The 22,654-nt window shown below is 45.3% G+C and overlaps 1 protein-coding gene across 3 annotated transcripts in view; it reads left to right on the top strand.

Moving 5' to 3' along the window:
- The window catches only part of SSH2 (slingshot protein phosphatase 2), a 131,668-nt gene that overhangs the window by 21,502 nt on the left and 87,512 nt on the right, over positions 1–22,654 (top strand). The window lies entirely within an intron of this gene.

The following is a 22,654-nucleotide window of genomic DNA, read 5'->3' on the forward strand; positions in this document are numbered from 1 at the left end:
CCCAGGACATAAGTCAACACAGACCTTAAACGTGCTCAACCGATTTCCAGAGTGACTTTATTTAAAGCAGAACAGTCGACTTTGTTTCTATGGTTTGTTTTTAGCTGTAGTCTTCTCCTTTAGTGAATAAGCAGATCTCAGCTGGGATTGAGAATGTGTTGGCTGTGTGATGGAAGGACGGTATTGTCAGTTGTGCAACTTGGGATAACATATACATGTAACATCCGCCCTTTTCAAAGGGCAAGTGGGAACACACTCTACTTGTTTCAAAGCATCTCCAGGCAGGGTCTGTTTTTTGTCTGCCACTTTCTGATCATGCACAACTCTTAATACAGGGAATGGGAAGGGTGCATGTGTGCACTGAAGAGACAATATCGCCAAACCTTTCTTTCTTCAGAAACTGCTACTCAGCTTTCATTGCCTATAAGTAAGTGGCATCTTTTCAGATTGTTGAGACCCCAGTGGTGCTAGCCATCCTAAGAACATTCTAAATTCAGTGTTCCAGGACACAAACTTGTGAGGATGCTGGAAAAAGCAGTAACCAAATGAAAAATTCAAATCCGGCCTACTTTATTGCCGTATTAATAATCACAACAGCAGGGAAAAAGTAACAAGCAGTGTTGCTAGCTGTGTGTAGCTGAAATCTTGATAAAACAGCCCCTGATTTTAATTACATACATGCACCCCTATATTATATCTACATACACACACACTCACTATATTTTTATATATATACACACACTATATTTTTTTATATATTATGAACTGGAAGGGACCCCGAAAGGTCACTGAGTCCAGCCCCCTGCCTTCACTAGCAGGACCAAGTGCTGATTTTGCCCCAGATCCCTAGGTGGCCCCCTCAAGGATTGAACTCTCACCCCTGGGTTTAGCAGCCCAATGCTCAAACCACTGAGCTGTCCCTCTCTTACAATGCTGAGTCCTTCATTATGGCATTCTGGTTACTGTAATGACCTTTGTTTGGCCAGGTCTTCCTTCTAAGGCATGTCAGCTTCATTCCCATAAGTTTTGAAACTGTTTTTTAAAATGTGATGCCTATGGGTGTCTGGAGGCTTAAAATTACACTTATTAAATTGGCCTCTTGTGGCCATGTCGTGTGGTGGTTCATGAGTCTTAAAAAATGTGCTTCTGTGTGATGGTTTCAACCATGTTTTGGAGCAGACTCTAACCCAAGGAATCTGAAGTTACATCAGCTCTTCTTGGTGTTTTTCACTTGGATTTTAGAGCTGGGTTGTGCAAACTGTACTAGAATGTTTCAGGGTCAAAAGGCACTAAGTGCCTTGGGAATGTTGTTCCTTTAGAAATAGCCAACTGGTAACAATATTGCTATTTTTGGTGATTTTGACAGTAGTAGATAGTCTGGGTTAAATTTTATAGAAAGCCACTTGTTCATTGACTAGGTACCATCCAGGATTCCTCAAAGCTTTTCCCCAAAACTTGCTAGGAATATTTGTATGTGAGATGTGTCCCCTCACTAGTTGTTTTTGTAAGGCTTTGGGATTTGAAAACATTGCTTTCATGCGTTTAGGTTTGTTTTGAGTGTGTGGTGTGGGTTGGGTTTTTTGTGTTTTTTCTTTAGAACTTGGCTGTTTTAAAAGTAGTTACTTATAAACTAGTGAAGAAAGAGTCACAAAAAATAACAGATGTCTGCGCAGCAAGCGCCTATGCTGTGTTTCCTAGATGGCCAGGATCTGCAAGAGCAGATGCAAATATCTCTAGCTAATTTGTTAATAAATACACTGATCACTGACTGCCTAAAGATGAAAAGCAGAAGCCTGCAGCAAGATTAGTTACTCAGTTGAGAGAATAAAAAACCATCACATGATCTTTATTCCTTTGAATGGGTGGAGTTGCACACTTTAGCATACCCAGAAGGGCAGAGTCAAAGCATCTGATCCATCAGGCTTAAGTAGCTATTGACCCATAGTATGTGGAGGTTTTCCCTGTTACTTAACTTAAGGAATTCTGACTGTATAATGGTGCATAGAGATTTCTTTAATTGCTGGCCACTGCTTGTATAACTAATTTTTAGCTTGAAGTTTTCAAGGCCTTTTTCCTTGAAGCTTGGAAATGCTGTAGATTGATACAAGCTGAAGATGCTACTCGTAGGGTTTTCCCATTGCACTTGCAGAGCTCTGCCTCCTTTAACAGTTCTGTGTGAACCTGCAGGTTCATACTCTCAACATCCCTCGGAGGCTGGCAATGTAGAATTGTCTCCATTTTGACCAATGTGGAAACTGGAGCGCCAGGAGGCAAAATGACTTCCCTGGCCATTGAGAGGCAGTGGCTAAGTTGGGACTTGAGAGTAGAATTCATGAGTTTGTGGCTCCCAATCAAAATAGGGAGAGTTAGGGGCCCACAAACCCAAGAGTATTACAGCTCTAGCAACCGGAAATAGGATTCCAGCCGGGGGGATATTAAATATCCTGGACCCAAAGCTCAGAGGCCAAAAGTGAAATCCTTTGACACAGTTAAGCCTGACGTCATACCAGCCCCACACCAGTTTTTCTGCCTTCCTGCTTTAGAGCTGCATGTGTCTGATAAAATATGAATGTGAAACAATGAAGTAACCATAGCTGTTCTCTGCAGATGTGGCAGTAAATGACATATGACATGGTACCAAGTTCCTCTTTCTGGTCTTTTGTTCTGCTTCTAGCAGTTAGCTCTCTGCATGGCTTGAATGCAGGGTTCTCTTGATGTGTGACTGGTGTACAGGTTTCACAACTCAGCTGCTTCTCTAGCTGTTTAGAAAGCGGCTTCAAGAATTTTAAGTTACATTAATACCTTTTGCATGGGATCTATATGAGCGAGTGAGACGGCAAAGGGGTATCTCATCATAATCCAGTGTTGTAGCAGCCTGTCTCAGTCTGTCTAGGCCTGAATTAGCAAATGCCATGCTGGCCTCAGCAAAGCATGAGATTTTCAAAACAGTCTCATCCGTTTGCTACGTAGCAAGAGTTGTTCAGTGAAGATAATGAGGGAATTGGTTCCTGGAGTGTGGAGCATTTGGAGCAGAGTCTTGCAGAATTATTGGAGATGGACAAGAGCTTTGTATTCCAAGGGGGAGGGAGAATTATTGACAGGGCTCTGTTTTTCCACACAATAGCGTGACTTCATGTTGGTTCTGAGGTTCAGCCTTAACTTGAGAGCTCCTTGCTCCTCTGGGTTCAGTGAGATTCATTTTTACTTATGCCTCGTTTTTTGCCTTAACCTTTTATGCTTACAGGTTCCGTACCATTTCCGCTTGGCTTGGGAGAGCCATGGATTTGGGGGATCAGTCTCACTTGATCTGCTCACTCCTCGGAGGTGCTTTCCTCAAGAGCATTAGAAGGATTGAAGGCTGACCTGTATTAGAGAGGGCTGACCTCTTCTAGTTCTAATAAGATTTGATACATGTGTACACACCTTTCAGGCTCCACTGTGCTCGTCTTTAAGGCAGTCTGAGTGAGCGCGTGCTCTGTTTTAACAGGACTGCAGAGAAAAGGCATTGCCTTTCCTTTACCGCAGACTCTGCCTGTACAAAGCAGAGGCCACTAGGATGCAGGGAAATGCAGGCTGAAGTAAACTCAAATCTTTAATCAAGTTTATTTAAGTTGTACAGCTACATGGCTTTTGCTGGCTCTCCCCTCTTCTCATGCTTGCTTTGGGCATTAGTGTATATAGTGACATGCCAAAAGATGGGGACTGAAGCATCAAGCTTTGCTTCTAACTATCTGAAACTCTCCTCTTCAGTGACATAAACTGGCCTGTGGTCGTCCGTGCTTGCAAAGAGGGTGCTGTTATCTACACAATACTAAAATACCGGTGAACTCAATGAACGCTGGTAACAGTGTTGGATGTGGGACCCAAACTATTCCATTCATTGTATCCATGTTTAACAGCATGTGTTCTAATGATTCTTGCATGTGGTTTCTTAAATATGGCATGTGTAATAGTCTAAGCCACAGAAGGCTGAAGCCCCCAGCCTTCTAGGCTCCCTTCTATCTTAATGATAGTTCATGGTGGCCTTTGGGATGGAATGCCATGGCTTTCAAACTCTGGTGGCTAAAACTGGACTCTTAAATACTCTTGTGGTGCCAAAAAAAAAAAAGTAGTGTAGACATGGCTTTACAGCACTGCAGTTATGCCGGTGTTGTGCTTACAGAAGACGCTGTCTATGCCAATGGGAGAGCTTCTCCTTTGACGTAGGTACTCTACCTCCCCAAGAGGTGGTAGCTACGTCCCATCAACACATCACTGTCCACACTGAGAGTTCGGTCAGTATAACTGCAGCACTCGGGTGTGGATTTCCACACCCCGGGTGACGTAGTTGTACTGATGTAAAGCTTGTAGTGTAGACCTGAGCTTAGTTTTACCTGACACTTGATAATGGGCTTTTAAAGCTGCCTTGTCATAGTAATATAGTGTGTGGAACTTCTCTTCCTGTGTCCTTAAGTGCAGTCACTAGAAATGCTGGTGCAAGTGTGTCGTGTGCAAAACATTTTTTTAAAGGTCAATACTTAACATCATTGAATGTGATAATTCTTTGGAGAAATTTTTTTTTTCCTTTTTCTTTTTTCTTTCACCCCCTAAATCACTACATTTAGTTCTGAATGGCCTAAAAGTTATTCTGAACAAAAGCTCTTGATGGGAAAATAAACCAAGTCCGCTTTCAAAGCCATATAGAGTTGGTCTCTGGAGTTGTAAGACATGAGTCTTCTTACTGGTTTAACTTGTTCCTGGACGAAGACCTTGATTCGCTAAATTTCAGTCTGGAAAATTAATTAATTTATTTTTACTGTGGTTCTCAGCTCTTGAAAATGGGGGCTTCTAATGAAGGTGACATGCCCTTTTACCCCCTTTCCTCAGTAAGTGTATCCGTTCACACTGGACTGAGTGTATTGACAAAACTGATGGGGGAATTGGTGCTGGAGGCAGAGAGCATTTGGAGCAGTCTCTTGCAGAATTGTAGGTGTTTAGGTCTGTCCGCTCCATAGACCTCGGATAACCGTTCTATAGCTTGTCTCTTGGCCAAAGATGACAAACCTCTAAAGGAAGCTGGCTGTAGAGCCTCATGATTTGAATTGTCCTATAAATATGTATCCCAAATGGCCAGGTGGCCTTCTTTGAAGCTGTTCAGAAAAATGTGGCATCTCTCTCTAATTGAATTAATGCAGCTTTAATCTGCTGTGTTAATGTGTGCTGTACCTGCAGCACTTCTTCAGTCTAACAAGGTAAACAGATCACTAAGTGTTGCCCCCTGGTCTCCATTAATAAGTGTATAATATAATCTTCAAATACCCACTTCAGGAGTGCAGAAGTGTGTCATGGTGCCGGCTGAAAAGGCCATCCAGCAGAAGTGTGAAACATGCAGCAGTGATTACAGGTGGGCGTTCTGGGCAATCTGTGTAAATGGGAGTCCAGATAAATAAACACTGGATAACTGTAACTCTCTGACCTTGTCTCCTTTTAGACCCGTGCTCCCTTTGCTCAGGCAAGCCTCTCATCTGTGCCCTTTTTCTCCTCCCCATGCTTGTCCCTGGGCCTACTTCTAGGCTGCCAGTCTTCCTGGAGTGTCCTTGTGACCCTGTCCACTGTGCTGTTCTTCAGTTCTTCTCAAAACCTACAGCTTCTAAGTGACTTACATCCCTATATATGAACTAAACCCTCCAAAATAACACATACCTGAAACAGCCATGCAGCAATCGGACCGTGTGCTTTAGCCATGTACTGACCATCTGACTGTATTCTCTTTGCTGTTTTTCATCTGCTCTTCCCCACGTTGTAAGAGCCTCAGGACAGAGCCTCGACGTTTGTCTGTGCTATGAAGCACGATGCACCTCTGTACACGATTAATAATCAGTAATAAGCATTGTATCCCTGGTACATGTCTGGTAGAATGGGGATCAGACATGTCTATTGTGTCAGAGCGTGAAAATAATAAGTTGGGGCTCTCCTTCCTTAGCCACGTGGTGCACGGATCTGGAGATATAAGAACTTGCTTGGAAAGGAGACTTCTGCTTTCTAAAGCTTCAGTCTCTTCAAAAGTGACGTAGGTTAAAGCAGGACTCTAGCTTTGGTAAATCAGTGTAGGTAGCTGTGAGTTCATGTGATGGTGGAGATCCCAACATCAGCACTCAGAAGGTTAGGCTGTAAGAATGTATGTCCACGTGCCGTGTACGGCCAACAAACGGCAAGGTTTCTCTTCCAGCACTGTAGAATAGGAAATATTTGAATTGGTCTTATCCAATTGGGACTAGTTTGAAACTTTCTGCCCTTAGCTGCAAAGTGCAGCTGGGAGTTGAGCTAGGACTGCAGTGCAGTGTGAATACACACACTTCCAAGGAGCACTCCTTTCTGTCCCTGGGCAAATCAAAGTTTTGCTGTTCCTTGCATTACTGTCACTAGGTGAAATTCACTCTGGTGGTGGGGGTGGTGACAGGGACACGTGAGAGGCCTTTAGTGCTGCAGAGATGTTGCTAGCCCCTGCATGCTGTGCAGCAAGTCTTCACATCGGTCTCACATATATTGGCACAGACAGGGCCAAGGGGGAGTGGACGTGGGACTATGTGGATCTGGTAGCTCTGACTCCCTGTGAGAAGCATCGGGGAGTGCAGTGCTCTTTCTGCAGCATTTAATCTTTCGTTTTAAAATAGAACATTCTCAGATTCCCTCACTGCCTTGTTGGTTAATGCTAATTTTAAGCTGCGTTTTCTGTAGAGATCCTTATGGTACTACTACTAAACAGTGTCCTCTTTCATTACCAGAATCACTCCTATTAAGCTTAAGTTTAAATCCATGTTTCCTGTTGAAATGGGAAACGGGATCTGTTGGGTTTTATTTTCAGCAGGGATTTGCTGGGACAATTTATTGTGTGAATGTTACACAAAGTAAATGCAGTGTTTGATCCATAGCTGGAGGAGAAATGATACGTATTGGGATCCCTGAGAGATTAAGTGGTTGCATTTGGTAGAGTGGAGTTACGCTCCTTATGCTGTCAGCCTCTGAGTGCAGTCCTGGAGAAGCAGTGGCACATAAGGGAGTTACACCGTCAGAGCAATTGGTGTTCCCTTTCAAAAAAGGAAAAGCACCCCACTGTTGGCACCACTGATGCCTGCTTGGGATGAGAGTAGCCGTGTCTCAGAGCAGGCGACAAGCAGTCAGGCAGAGCTGCTTGGGGGAAGCTTGTGTAAAACCCATCTGTCTGGGTCATGCGCGACTTCAGTCGGGTGGCTGGTCCTTCAGTTTCATGAGCATATGAACTCAGTCAGTTGCGGTTTCAGCACCTTAGATGGGGGTTTTAGCCACACTACTCCTAGTTGTAGCTCGGAAAGTCTGTTCGATTTTTTTCAAATGACCTCCAGCCTGGCAGCTGTTCATGCTGAATTCCTTAGGATGGAATACAGCTGTAAGCATGGCCAAAATGTCCAAACCTGGGTGGTTTTTTTTGAAGTTCGGCTCTTAAGAGGCCAGATGCTCAGACATGCTGAGTGCTGGTGTAATAGGTTCCTTAGATGCAAGGACACGCCTTAAGAAATCTATCTCATCTTTATCTATTTTAGGATTCTCTCTAGTGCCTGTCACTGTAGTATCTAACCAGTTATGGCCTATATACTTAATTTCTCCAAAGACCTTGCTCTTCCATGGAGTCAGCACATCTTGCCAGTATCTGCTTCTGCAGTGGCGCTCTTCGGGTGGTCACTGTACACATGGATAGCAAAGGAGAAGGGGAGGCTTTTAACCAGATTAAGAGGAAGGAGAAAGTGCAGGGATTTAAGGATAAAGAAACCAAAGGCAGCATGCAGTTGCTGATTAAAAGCCTGTGATGGAGAAGCCAATCGCTGGATTGGAAATCAAGCCCTTTTTTTTTACCTGCACAATGTTGTGGGTGAGAGCATTTCTAAAATCCCATTGTAAGTATTGTGTAAGATTTGAGGAAGGATGGTTTGGGGTAAAAAACCAGAACGCTTGTAGATAGAGAACTGTGTACTGAGTGAAAACTCTGCTGATAGTCCAGTTACCTTTTAAAACTTCCGGTAACATTTAAAGCTTACTGCCTGCCATATCTGAAATCTCTTCCTGACAGAAGGCACCGTGGCTTGTTCTGATATAACAAGAACATCTGGTTTCAATGATTTTTTTTTTGTCTCTCTCCCCCCACCCCAAACATCTTTCCTGCTGTCCCTACCAAGTATTTTGCACAGATGTCGTCATGCCGCCTCTGCAGAGAATCAAACCCTGTGTAGATTACAGGATTGGTAGAAAGATTAGGAAAAAATAATCTGTTACTAAGGAGATATGAGTTGTAGTATTTTGTCACTAATGACGAGTCTGCCAAAGGGAAACAGATGGCACAAAGGAGACCAGGATTATACAGACGGTTACTACATAGCAACAGCAGGGCAGCAAGAGTGGTGGGTCTGGTGACCTTTCAGAGGTCAAATAAATCCTGCTCTGTGGCAAGAAAGACAATAGACTCTTTTTTTTTTCTTGTCAGGCAAACCAGCTCTTCCCTCTTTTCCTGTGGGCTGGTTCAAGCAGTGACACAGCTGCCATGACGGCACGGGCAACATGACTAGCTCTCTTTTCTGGTCCGAGCCAAAGTTGCATTTTTCATATTATCTGAAAGGTGGAGCTGGCATGCGGTTGACAACTTGTATATTGTGAAAATAAAAGGAAACCTGTCTTCAGCTTGATTCTCTCCTGTGTCCATGACGTACACAGTTTGGCTATTCCACGTTTTCCCTTGTTAATCCCTCCTTTGCCACTGAATCAGTGTTCACTGATTTGTTGTTGGGGGTTTCATTGGAAAAAGTCATGTTTTTCCTTGCAGGCTGTGAAGGAAGTTGAGACCTCCGACACTTTCTGAATACAGTGCCCTGCGTTGCCAGCCTCTGTTAATTTTTATGTCCAATGAATTAAGAACACCCCAGGAAGGGATGATATGTTGGTGGTGATCCTTTTATTCAGTAAATAGGCAGAGAGGAGCTCTGCGGTACCAGTTTGTTCTTACGCTGCCGTCCAGTTCAGTCTGTGCAAGATGACATCCTTCATCCCCTGTGAGGAAGAAAACTTGGTCCAGGGGGTGAAGGAACTGCAGCTCCTGGTCAACCAGAGATCTTTGCTTTTCACAAAATAGGCTCCTTGACAGCCAGTATTGGAATACTGAAAAATGACCAGAGATTTGATTAGAGATGACTGGGCAACAATTGAAAATGCAATACCACAGACCCTGGTGACTTCTACTGTTCTTCCTTCTGTCCTCCTGACACACATGAACAGTCACTTGCTTTCTTGTGCTTGCAGGGTCTCACAGGCTGCACCAAAGCCCCTCCCTTAAACGCAGCTCGGGAGCCAGAGCTGCTTGGATGTACAAACCTGACGGTAGTCTTGTTCTGCGGGGGTGGGGAGGGCTGAGACAGAGCAGCTGCCTTAGGCTGCTGGTTTTTGTCCCCACCTGAATGAATGATGTTATGCTGCAAACAAACAAAAGGTTTGATCTACTTCCTCTGAAGCATCAGGATTGGCCATGGCTGGCGATGGGACATTGGGTGGGGAAGGCCAGGGCACCGAGGTAGCACGAAATGGGGTGTCTCTCTAGGGCTTGGCAGGCTGGTTCGTGCTCACGTGGTCAGGGCTAACTGATGGCCATGTGTGGGGCCAGGAAGGAATTCTCCCCCGCTCAGGTCGGCTCTGGGGGTGAGGGTCACTTGTCAGGATTATCTGAGTGTATCTCATGTAATCACTTCCCTGCCATTGTGGGCCCGCAGACATTGATGCCCCTCAGTCCCTCCTGTTCTCTGCCTGTGCCACACAGCGGTTCAGTTTACTGTGGGCTGTAATACTTGGATCTCTGTTTGGCTGTTGTGTTTAGTGCACGGGTGCTGGTGGTCTGTGATATACAGGGGGTCAGGCTGGATCTGCTGCTCCCTTCTGACCTTAAACGCCGACTCTCTAAACCAATCCAAAGACTCAGACTTTGGGACTGATGCCTGCAGCTGTGGGCTGCACTCTAGCTTTCCTGCTGTTCTGCATGCCATCACCTGGAATCTCTTCAATACAGAGCCATGGACCCATTGAACTGGATGAAGCTGCTAATTTGGAAACTGAGCAGTAGATAAATAAACGAGGAAGGGCAGAGGTACCACGTAAACTCAAGTGCAGAAAAGAAACCAAATAAATGGTGCTGGAGCAGCATAACTGAGAAACGAAGAAGCTTTGGGTGTCAGCCCTATATAAGGGGAGACCGATATAATCTCCTGTCCATTTCACCCACTTTCTCTGGAGGAGGCATGCTGCTTTCATGGTACACTTGTCTTAAATTGCACCAGGTGAGTGCTCTAGGCACATGTCTAAATACTTTCAAAAGCCACCAGTTTTGGACTAATGCAAGCAATACCGACTTCTGGAGGTCCTGTTTGGGGTGGTGGTGGCTGGGAGAAACTGGGAAAGTTAAATGAGGAATCCTCGAAATTTAGCCTTGGGAGGGACCTTGAGACTTCACCGTTTTGTTTTTTTTATTTTAAAACCTGCAGGAAAAAACCTCCTCTCCTTCCCTGCTCCAGTTTTCACTTGGAACCAGCTGCAGTATCTCTGCTTGCTTATTGCACCTGGCCAGAACTGTTTTACAGGTCCCGCCTGAGGCTAAACAATCTCTTGCTTCTCAGTAAAAGCTCCTGTACCTGCAAATGATCACTAGACAAGGCAACTTGAAGGAAGGCACGCAGAGCTGTGCGGGGGGAGATTATACATAAACAAGAGGTAAACAGGAGCACTTAAACCACAGCTCAACTCCAGATGCTACCCAGTCCTAGCTTGGAGGATCATATTCCAACAGTTTAGGATGCGTGTAAAGAATGTAACTGGTTCTTGGTGATGACATTAGTTAGACCCAATGTTTAATGGTTGGAGTCTCCTGTCAAACAGTGATGCAGCCCTGGGAACTTTTCGGAGCAGGAGGACCTGAATCAGAGCATGTTTCTATAAATTATTCTATGGAGAGTAATAGAAAGTTGTGGTGCCCTCCACAGAGGATCCTGCGATCAGCCAGAGAACTTGCCATGGGAGGCCTCTAAGCATTTCTTTCCCTGCTCCCGTCAAAGATCCAGCCTAGTGCAACACAGGTCAAATCATGTTCTGTACTTCATGTAAAGTATGTGCACTAAATTGCTCTAGCAATTGCTGCTTAAGCTCATGTCCAAATGACCCCATGCTGTCTGTGCAGGGAGATGGAACCGCAGTCGCCGACTAGCCTCGATGACTGAGCTATCCCTCGCTTGTTGCAGTGTTGGTTAGTGCCCTCCCAATGCTTCCCATCCAGGGATCTCAAACCCTTTTCAAACATGCCTTGAATAAAAGCCTTAGCAGCTCCCCCCACCCCACCCCAACTTGACAGAATGTGAAACCAAGACAGAGGTCAAGTGACTTACAAGTCAGCTTGTCACAAGTCAGGGCCAGCAGTGGGGACAAATCCTTACTCTAACCATTACACTATGATGTCTCCTAGGCATTTGCATTCTGGACATGGAGCCCTTTCAAATGGAGTAGAGGCTTCCTGGCTTCGAGTAGTGTTCTACAACCGCACTTAGCTGCTGTTTGCTAGGCTGCTGCAGCTTCCAGACAGCTCTCTAGGATGTAGTTGCTTGGATACCTGCCTCTTCTGTTACCATACATGCCAGGTAACAACTTGCTGCTTGTAATTGCACTGTCGAGCACAGATCCAGGCTGAGCAAGGCTAATGGCTCCCCTTGGAAGTACAGTATCGCGGCACTGCACAAGGTTCCGAATGCTGCTGTGTTCCCTCTTCTCCACCTAAGCTCTCAAAGCAGCGATAAGTGACTTCCACTTTGCCAAGGAGCCGTTTTTTCCCAGAAAAATGTCTACACTGCGCTGATCCCCCGCCCCCCACCGCAGCCCCACATCTCAGAGCCTGGGTCGGCTGACTTGGGCTCGGGCTGCAGGGCTCCAGAAGGTTCAGGCTTGGGCTGGAACCCGGGCTCTGAGACTCACCCCAAATGTCTACACTGCAATGTTGGAGCCTGAGTCAGCTAACCCTGGCCAGGCGCAGCCGTGCTGGGTCTTTTATCACCCTGTAGACACACGTACCCTACGAGATCGGTTCCTGACATCTTCGGCACCATGGGCCCTGCGTGGTCTGGCTGTTACCTCTTACGTCTATGCTTCTGCTACTTCAGCCATTACATCCAGCACTCGTGCTGAGAGAGGGTGGGATGCACCGGGTTTGCACTGCATCTGAGGTGGGTGAGAATCTATTGCAAGTGCCTGTCTTTCTCCGCTTAAAACTTGTTTAAAACAGTCCAGGGCCACGGTGCTTTTTTAACAAGGAAACTTAAATCTGCATCTGTAGTTGTAACTTCTCTTCCACCCCATAACGGTCCACTGCCTAAATGTCAAATCTCTTAGGGCTGGTCTGCACAGGTCTTTTGTACCTGTGTAACTCTCAGCACAATCCCACCCCTACCTATCTTGGCACAGCCCCTCATGTGGACGCCAGTGTAAAGATGCTTTCTGCCAGGATAGTGTATTCTGGCTTCCACTATGAGCACACTTACGCCAGTGTAACTGTCTGCACTAGGTTGGCTGTAATGTTATAGTTAAAGTGGCACAGCTTGTGTGTGTCTACAAGGCCTTAGAATATGTAACTTACTCTTCACGCTGTGTGTGAAGACTTAATTTTTTTACTAATGTAAATAACTGCATTAGTGATACAGACTATATGCATCTACAGTCTTGGTGCTGGGGGCCCAGAAATAGCTATAAATAACCTATATGGGGACAGGAAGATGTCTTTTGTTTTATGATCAGCCCCTTCCTTCCCTTTGCAGCATACCTCCCTCCCTTCCTTCCCCCACCAGAAATAGCCCCTTAGCATCTGTAAGACTTCCTCTTATAGGAAGAGAACCTATATGCTTCGCATATATAGTGAATCTCTAGTCAATATACAGAGTGGGAAATCTGTTCTGTGGGAATCTGCATTAAAAAAAAAGGGGGGGGGGGAGGTGACTGAACATTGGCACTGCTTCTGCTACGTTGATCTTTGTCCTTATTGCATGTAATGTGGTATTAATGTTGCTCCTGAATTATGAAGGATTGATCTACTGCAATCTGAATTCCCCACTGCTTAGCCTCTGTGCTGCTCTTTATTGGCTAGAGGTTCTGTTACGAGCTTTTTCCAGTGCCGTTTGGCTCAAGCTGTCGTTCATATTCGGCACTTCTGGAGCCTGTCGGTTCTGGAAATATAGAGCCAGTCCTAAGCAAGGTTTTGACTACTCATAAGGATCAAACCAGCCCTATCATGTACTAATTTAAAAAGTATTGGTGACTGTATTAGATTAGACAAGAAGAAGGGTACGCCTCCCTCCTATTTGCATATGGGCTGTTAAGATTTGCCTGGACAGCTGACATCCATTCTCTGCTGATATCCCTGCCACTGCTGCATGCAGGAAGGGATTTTCTTTTAATCACAGATCGTTTCTTATGCAGAATATCCATGTGTAAAATGGCTCCAGGAAGTCCATGCCCTGAGATTCACCCATGTATATGTGTAAACATATATTTTCTCTTGGTCTCCAAACCAGTTTTGTCTCTGACATCAGCAACAATTCTTGGTGTGAAAGCTGGAGCTGCACGCGGTCATGCTCATGCAAAGAGATGTTTTGGTCACACATGGGAATGGGGAGGGGGAAAACTGGCATTTAAGTTAGTGCTGCAGAGAAAATGAAGAATGCTTGTCAGTTACAAGGAGCCTAGTGCAGGACTTCCTAATACTTGCCTACAGGGAGGTGACACAGATCTTCAAAGCTTGAAGTTCTAGAAAATTATATATAGCCTAAAGAATCCCAAATCACTTCAAATTACTACCTCCCTCTCTGTCCTTTGTCCACAATGTCCAGTAGCACATGCACAAGTCTCCTGGAGGCTAGAGAGAGGTTTGGTTGTAATAGAGCTGCATCTTTAAAGTTCCATGTGGCTGTCTGGGTGTTGAAAATTGATCCTTTGCTCTATACTGTCATTCTGTCAAGAGAAGTCACGTGATTAATGCTCCTTTAATGCAGTGTGTTTAATATGAATGAATATATATACTGCTCATGCCGTTCCTCTGAGGCAAGTCTCCTTGATTAAAGCAAAAGCTGTTGTACTCCCGGCAGGCAAAACTATTTCATTTAATGTAGAAATTCAATTGACAGTAATCTCTTCTGTTTTTAATCTCCTCTTGTATTGCAGCAGGTCATGTCGCACTGTATTTCACATCCTGACTCTCCTGTGCTACCGGTTGGAGGATTTTAGATTTTTGCTTTTAAGATCTGAAAGGTTTTTAAATTTTGGTTACCACTGGAACAAGAGAAATAAACAGGGTTTGCATAGATCACTTATCTCCAGCAGAAAAGATGAAAGACTCAATTAGGAGCTAGCTTTTTCTTTTAGAGAGCAAAAGCACAGTGTCTTTGACCCAAATATGCCAGTTCCTGACACAGCAGTGTGTTAGAGAACAATACCGAAGGGATGCTGGCATCTGAATGAGAACTTGGCTGCTGATAGGGTTAGCACAGGCTACCTTCCTCCACAATCCAGATGTATATGCAAAAAAAGTGCAAGGAATGATGGGAGGAAAGTGAAGCCATATTGAAGAATAAGATGTTTTGTGAACCTGCCTTTTGCACTGAGACTTGGGCAGATGCTGGCTCCGTTATGAGATGCTATAGAGAATTAAGGGTTGCCATATCAGATTAGACCTTTGATCCATCTAGTCCAGTATTCTGCCTTCAGCGCCGGCCAATACCTGGTGCTTCAAAGTAAAGTAGAAAGCCCCATAATGCACCTATCAATGCAGTACATGATGGAAAAATGCTTTCCGCATCCTTGCACCATGAATGTGCTTGTTGTCGTATCTGGATTAGCTCCAATATGGTCCATGGCCATAGTAAAATCATCCAGATATAGTATTTGTGACTTTTGTGACTGACTTTTCCAGGTGGACTCCATGCTATGTAAACAGGTACTTCCTTATACATTTACTTCCCCTTATTTTGACACTGAGACCAGGTAAAAAAGGACAGATCAGCTCTTACTCCGTCCTTTATAATCTTCCACTAAGTTCCCTCTAGTGTTTCTTATTGCTAGTTCTAGGTTTTGCAGTTGCTCACCAATTTAAATCCCATCATGTCTTGTCTAGCCTAGTATCTGTCATCGCTGATCACCTACTGGAGGGAATACCAGACCTGTGTGCATGTGTTTCATAGACCCAATTCTCTTTCAGATAAAGAAGACTAAATCAGCTGGAAGAGTTCTGTGGGTTTTTGGTAATAGTAAGCAGTCATGGGATAAGAGGGAAGGTCCTCTCATGGATCAGTAACTAGTTAAGACAGGAAACAAAAGGTAGGAATAAATGGTCCTCTTTCAGAATGGAGAGAGGTAAATAGTGAGGTCCCCCAGGGGTCTGGTCTACATATTCATAAATGATCTGGAAAAAGGAGTAAACAGGGAAATGGTAAAATTTGCAGATGATACAAAATTACTCAGGATAATTAAGTCCAAAGCAGACTGTGAAGATAACTTGATCAGTGCCTTGTTCTGTATGTTCCTTCGGCAGCATCTGGCATTGGCCGCTGTTGGAAGACAGGATACTGGGCTAGATGGACCATTGGTCTGACCCTGTGTGACTATTCTTATGTTTCTAAGTACTATCTCTGTTGACTCTGAATTTGGACTGTCTACACGTTCATCAGAGCCTCTCGCTGTTTATTCTTATGCCTGAAACGAACAGAGGAACTTTTTGACAGTTGGTGCAGGAATGAGGGTGTCGTCTTCCAGGGGTGGAACTTGCATTTCTACTTACCAATGATTACAGTGGAATTGCAGCTTTCGAGTGATTCGGTGTGTCTTGCCTGGTGCCTCGCTACCCTATCAGGCTTGGCAGTGGAAGGGACGCCTTCCCTTCCCTGCATCCTGGCAGGGACAGCCAGGCTGCTTGCACCCTGTCTCCTCAGTGGGTTTCCGCTTGGATGCTGTTGAGAGGGAAGTGATTCTTCTCCTATAGCAGAAGTGCTGTGCACGATGTCTCCAGATCACCTCGTCAGTGGTGTGTTTTGCCAGGCTAAGTCTGAGGTTGGAAAAAGGGAGGGAGACTCGTGTGAAATACTACCCTGCCTTGCCTATTGCTGTCCTCCGTCTGAGGTGGAGGTGTTGTGTACTAGAAATTCTCTGACCCCTTGCTCCTGAACTGCCCCATGGAACTGTGCCGCTTCTCTGAGGGCCTTGGGCGGTTTTCATGCGTTTAAAGCAAGGTGTTATCTTATCCAGGGAGGCAGCAGGAACTGGCTAAAAGCATTAATAGGTCCCAGAGCTATCCCAATGAAAAGACCAGTGGTGACTGGCTGAATGATCCTTCTTGGCCCCTGGTTTGGAAAGATCAGGAAGAGCAATTGCCTGTAGAGATTTAGACGCACACGCTCCATCTTTCTCGGGGCCTATTTCCTAATCAGGAAAGAGATCTTGGCGTCATCGTGGATAGTTCTCTGAAGACCTCCACGCAGTGTGCAGCAGCAGTCAAAAAAGCAAACAGGATGTTAGGAATAAAAATGGATGGAGAATAAGATGGAGAATATCTTCTTGCCCTTATATAAATCCATGGTACATCTTGACCTCATCTGTACGCAGTATTCTCCTCATCTCAAAAAAGATATACCGGCATTAGAAAAAGTTGAGAGAAGGGCAACTAAAATGATTAGGGGTTTGCAATGGGTCCCATATGAGGAGAGATTAAAGAGGTTAGGACTTTTCAGCTTGGAAAAGAGGAGACTAAGGGGGGATATGTTAGAAGTATATAAAATCATGAGTGGTGTGGAGAAAGTGAATAAGGAAAAATTATTTACTTATTCCATAATATAAGATCTAGGGGTCACCAAATGAAATTAATGGGCAGCAGGTTTAATACAAATGAAAGGAAGTTCTTCTTCACACAGCGCACAGTCAACTTGTGGAACTCCTCGCCTGAGGCGGTTGTGAAGGCTAGGACTATAACAGCGTTTAAAAGAGAACTGGATAAATTCATGGAGGTTAAGTCCATAAATGGCTATTAGCCAGGATGGGTAAGGAATGGTGTCCCTAGCCTCTGTTTGTCAGAGGATGGAGATGGACGGCAGGAGAGAGATCACTTGATCATTGCCTGTTAGGTTCACTCCCTCTGGGGCACCTGGCATTGGCCACTGTCGGTAGACAGGATACTGGGCTGGATGGACCATTGGTCTGACCCAATACGGCCGTTCTTATGTTCTTATTGTACTTCTTTAAGACTCGTGGTTCCGGGTCATACACAAGCCTTTCTGATTGGTGCCTTTGTCATTCAAGTGCATAACAAGCAAATGTATTTGCTTCAGTGCAGGTCTCTGCTATGCTGTGTATTTTACCCATGTACCACTTACTCCTATGCTGATCTCACAGGCATTGTGACTGCTTATTTCACCTTCAGGCTCCTTGGAATATACCAGGTAACCTTATTATAATGTCTATGAAAGGATATGAAACTAATTATGGTTTGTCTCTTCCAGGGCTGCTTGAGCGGCTTGTAGAATTAATTGGTTCTGCGTTGAGCTTTATGGTGTGCACACACACATGTACGGGTGCTTTCACATCACTGCCAGGGGAGTGTTATCTAGAATCAACTCTGTTCAAAATCAGTTACTTAATATTCAGAAAATATTTCCATAAACTGCCAGCAATCTTCTCCGCTGTGACATCTGCAGCATGGGGCACGGGTCGCTTGCTGGCGGATTCTCTGCAGCTTGAGGTGTTCAAACCACAATTTGAGGTCTTCAGTAACTCAGACATAGGTTAGGGCTTTGTTATAGAAGTGGATGGGTGAGATTGTGTGGCCTGCATTGTGCAGGAGGTCAGACTAGATGATCATAATGGTCCCTTCTGACCTTAAAGTCTGAGTCTATGGACGTCCGTGTGCAGTCTGATCCTCTGGCTGCCCGCTTTCTGTGATTAAAACATCCTTCTTGGCATCAAACAACTCCTAAGCAAAGCCCAAGCATGGAACTGAAAATTGTGATATTTCAGCGTGTTTCAGAAATTCAAGCTAGAATTAATTCATGTGCAACCTTGGGTCTTTCAAAAGATTTAAACTTTTCAGCCTAGGGTTTCAAGTCTGTCCTTGTTTCTTTGTACCAGTCTGGTGGTGGTGCTGGCACTCAGGCCTTGCTGTGAACACGGTACGTGGGGTTTATGTTAACACAGCTTGTTTAAGAGAATGTTTGTTTAAAAAAAACTTGGTGTAGCTCTGCCGTGGAGGGACACGTGTATAGTGGTTTTGAACTGAATCTGTCTGACCTTGTACATCCAGGTTTCTTTGTTTTTTCCCCAGTAAGTGATTTTAAACTCACTGTTCATAGGACCAGCCTTCTTAACAAGGCATCTTATGCACAGTTTGTCATTGGCGCTATCAGGCTTCAGTTGGTACTTGTTGTGCATTCCTTGTGCAGCTCAAACTCCCTTGGACTTCAGGAGTCTGTGCAGTGAATGTATTATCTCCATGTGACTTCTGTGATTGAGGGCTGTTGCCAGTATTTATCTGGTTGGGTCCATAGGCAGAGAAGGAGCTTGGTGATCCGGGGCTAGGCAAAGGATTGTTTGTTATGCTGATGTGCTCCGTGCTGTCCAAAGAGTGCCTGTACCAGAGCTTGCAATGTATGAGACAGCTGTTGCAAAGACACAGATGCACTGGGAGACCTGGAAGATGCTCTCCCTCACGCTCATGAACAGCATTTGCATGGATTAGCTATTGGATTAATGTTTGGGTGCATAGCCCCTGATTTGACTAGACCAGCTGCCTTCTTCCCAGCAAAGATCCTGCCCAGCTGGGAGGTTTTCACCGTGTATTTTGGGTATATGGGCAGGGCTGTCATCAAGGAAGGGTAGATGGAGTGAGCACACCTTTACTTCAACAGCTTAGCAGTGATCAGATCTATAGCAAAGCATGTCTTCAGTTCCTACTCTCATGAGCCCGTTCCGTTCATTGCCTGATGCGACTCAATAGATGTGAATGAAAATTTTACTCTAAAGCAATCCTGCCTCATGAGGTGTGGAGGCTTTGAGTAGTAGCAGAACAGAGTCGAGTGACCCATGAGGTTAATCCTGCAAGGTAACTGGCCTTGGCAATACACTAACACCTTGCACTGTTAGGTAGTTACTGCTGTTGGCAGCTCACTCCTGTATCAGTGAGTTTGTTGCCATCTTTCATGGACTCAAAGCGGGTTTCGCCACGGGTGAAGGCTGGAAAGCTTTCTGTGTTTCAGAAATGCAGATACCACTGTGTGCTCATGTCTCCGAGTGGCATTAGGTCTTGTGCTCCTTGTCAAGGAGGACTTTCATTTCTTAAAGGAAGGGGTGTTGTCAGCTCGAAGTCTAGGCATTTAAAATAGCTTGATGCCCTACATCCACCCCTGCGGCCACCTGCCAACAGGGGATTTGCAACCACACTTCACTCTTTTATATTTTCTTCATCCTGCTGCTTGTGTGAAAGATCCCTGCAAACAAAGGAATTAACTGATCATACAGGAGAAATCGTGAAAATGAGCTGGCTACAGAGATGCCAAATCAAGGTAACTGAGCTGGGGAAAATGGAAATCCTGCCAGGCCCCCCCCCCCCCCATCTTCTTCCATGAAAAGTCAGCTGGTGCAAATTGTCGTCTCTGCGGCAGTCAATGGACCAGTTACACTAGCTCAGGATTTTGTCCATGGTTGCAGAGGCGCTGGAGTTGCTGTGGCAGCTGACTATAGATGACTGCTCTGTGGTTAGAGAGAGAGCCTCCATTAGTGACTTCAGCAGGGTAGAACTAGTGTACGTGAAGGCACACCTGGCATCTTTACAACTTGTGGTTAGGAGTCATTGCACTCAAGGCATAGGAGAGCCTCCACTCTAGAGAGAGTCTAGACACAAGTTAGAATGACAGTTTGTCTGAATTGCCAGCCCCTGGCCATATAGGCTGTTCCAACAGGCTTTTGGGTTTAGTCAGTGTATTAAGTCAGTGGTGGGGTGGTTTGGGTGGAGGGTGGTGGTGAAGGGCAGATCTGAAGGTGGCTAAATGTACTGCCACACTAGGAGCTTGTGTTCCCAGCCCCTGCTCAGAGAGGGAAGAGAAGGTAACTAAATGCACTAGGCTTGCAGCTGATGGCATTAGTAGGTGTATTTTTGCATCTCATTTATAAATTGATCTGGCATCTTCCATTAAAATGTCCAGCTAGAGCAGTCTGACCCCAGACTAACTGTGGTGATCGTTTAATGCCATTCAAAGTGTGTACAGTCATGGGAGCAGATTTCATTCCTTTTTGATACCAGGAATCTTTTCTAAGGAAGATGCTGCTAGCTGTTATGATGGAAAAGAGACTGTTTCCTCTGTTTTTAATCATTTTAAATTATGATTATCACAGCTCTAAGGAAAAAAGCTAACTCCTGGTACAGATCCAGTTTGTGATGTAGCCTGGCTATGGGAAACTCTGCCATGCATGTAAGATTACAGCTGCATCTTCACACTGAGAGTGGAATGCATAAAATGTAGTGGCCTATTAATACCACTGCTTCACACTGGCAAACTGAGGCCTGGTCCACACTGGGGGGCAGTGTCGAGGTAAGATACGCAACTTCAGCTACAGGAATACCGTAGCTGAAGTCGAAGTATCTTATCTCGACTTACCTCCCGTCCTCACTGCTCGGGATCGACGTCCGCGGCTCCCCCCTCGACTCCGCTACCGCCACTCACTCCGGTGGCGTTCCGGAGTCGACGGGAGCGTGTTCGGGGATCGATATATCGCGTCTAGATGAGACGCGATATATCGATCCCCGCAAAATCGATCGCTACCCGCCGATTCGGCGGGTAGTCTGGACGTACCCTGAGAGATTAACTCATCTGCTTGTGTTGATAGAAGGGCGGTCTTGAGAGTAGTTTACGAGCTAGCATTTCACTTTGCATTTCACTTTGCAAGCAGCAGTTGAGGCATGGTTCCCATATGCCTCTGTCACGTGCTTTAGCAATATAACCAAACAGATATGCTAAAGGGAATTTATTTTAGGGTTCAAACATGTAGATGGCAAGAAGCCTCACTAATGTACCATGGCTAATGAAAGTGTAGTAAACGTTGGATACAGGAGTTGGTGGAAATCGTACATCTTATCCAAAGAATGTGTGCGCCAGGGAACTCGGATGTTACATGCAGACAGAACAAGCTGGCATGTGAATTCCAGAATGCAGATGAGCACTGTTTTTATTGCCACATAGAGATAAGAAAGAGGCTTCATAGGGACCGGAGAGTGGTTTATGTGCCATGGAGAGAGTGCCATTGTATAAGCCTGACTAATGCTAAATAATTTCTCTCTTCTCCCTTGCCCTTTTAATGACTGGCACCTGGCAGAAGATCAAAGTAAAAACTGGGTTTGTGTTTTGCATATTCTGTTCCACATAGCCTGAAAGGCGCAAAGCGTGACATTTTCATCTTTCATTTTAAGCTGTCGTTAATATTGTGGCCTAGTTAGAGCCATGAGACTCTCCTTCTGTTTCCCCTGAGATCTCTGTTTCTGCCATGTCTCTGGCCAAGGAAGACAAGGCGTGACCCCTTTGGAGCTTGTCAGGGCTGCTTCTAAAACAGCAGGAGTTGTTGCACATTGATTGGTACAAGGGGCTGGCTTGAGACTGTAACAATCAGCCTCCAGGAGTCTCTGCATAGCATGAACCACAAGCTACTGTCCTGGCACTCCTTGCTGCACTTTAGCTATAATGTATGGGCCATAGCGAATGGAAAACACTTGTGACAGCTTGTATTCCAGGGATGCACGTGAGCCGCTTCAGTGTTGGTGGCTGTCAGCTCAACAGACGCTACGCATCTTCGAATGGCCTTTGTACCGCAGCTAGAAAAACAGTGCTGCTTATACCAATTCTAGGTAGTCTCTGTAGCTGACAGCTGGCTGCACTGCACCAATACTTCCCACACTCTGAGAACGTACTAAGAAACGGCAACAGGAACTTCCAAAACACTTTCCATTTAAAAGTAACATGCATGTGGGAGTTGCCTCTCTCTTAGGTGGAGTCACTCCGGAACTTGCAGTGTTTCTCCATGCCGTGACTCTCCTGCCCTCTAGTGGAGAACTTGTATTAAATTGTAGTTCCGGGTTTATAGCGGCCCCTCGTCTTCACAGTGTAAGTGCTTAGTGATCTTACTGCTTTACAGGCATCGAAAAATACCCGTGATTACACCTAGCGCAGGAACTAATGCGATAGGCCAGATATGCGGCATGTCAGATGATGGTCCGAGCTCACGGTAGAGGAGAAATTCCATGGCAGAATAAGGGAGTGATTGAAGTGGAAGACGGTTAAGCATAACAGGAGCAGCCCATAAGGTGGCACCAAGAGGAGGCTGCGAAGGTGGTAGTCAGGAGGGAAACTTGGGAGGCGTGAAGCAGGTAAGAGAAGCTGCGCTGGAGTTGCAAAGAGCCTCCAATATGAGACAGGAAAGACTGAACTTGATGTGGAAAGTCAGTGAAAGAGTCACAGGGTGAGAGAGGAAATAGTGTTTTTGGGGAGCAGGATCCTGAATAAGCTGGAAGGATGGAAGCAAGATAAGATGCTCCCGTAAAGCTGATTTG

The sequence above is a fragment of the Mauremys reevesii genome, linkage group 20 (genome assembly GCF_016161935.1).
Source record: "Mauremys reevesii isolate NIE-2019 linkage group 20, ASM1616193v1, whole genome shotgun sequence".
Taxonomy (NCBI): Eukaryota; Metazoa; Chordata; order Testudines; family Geoemydidae; genus Mauremys; species Mauremys reevesii.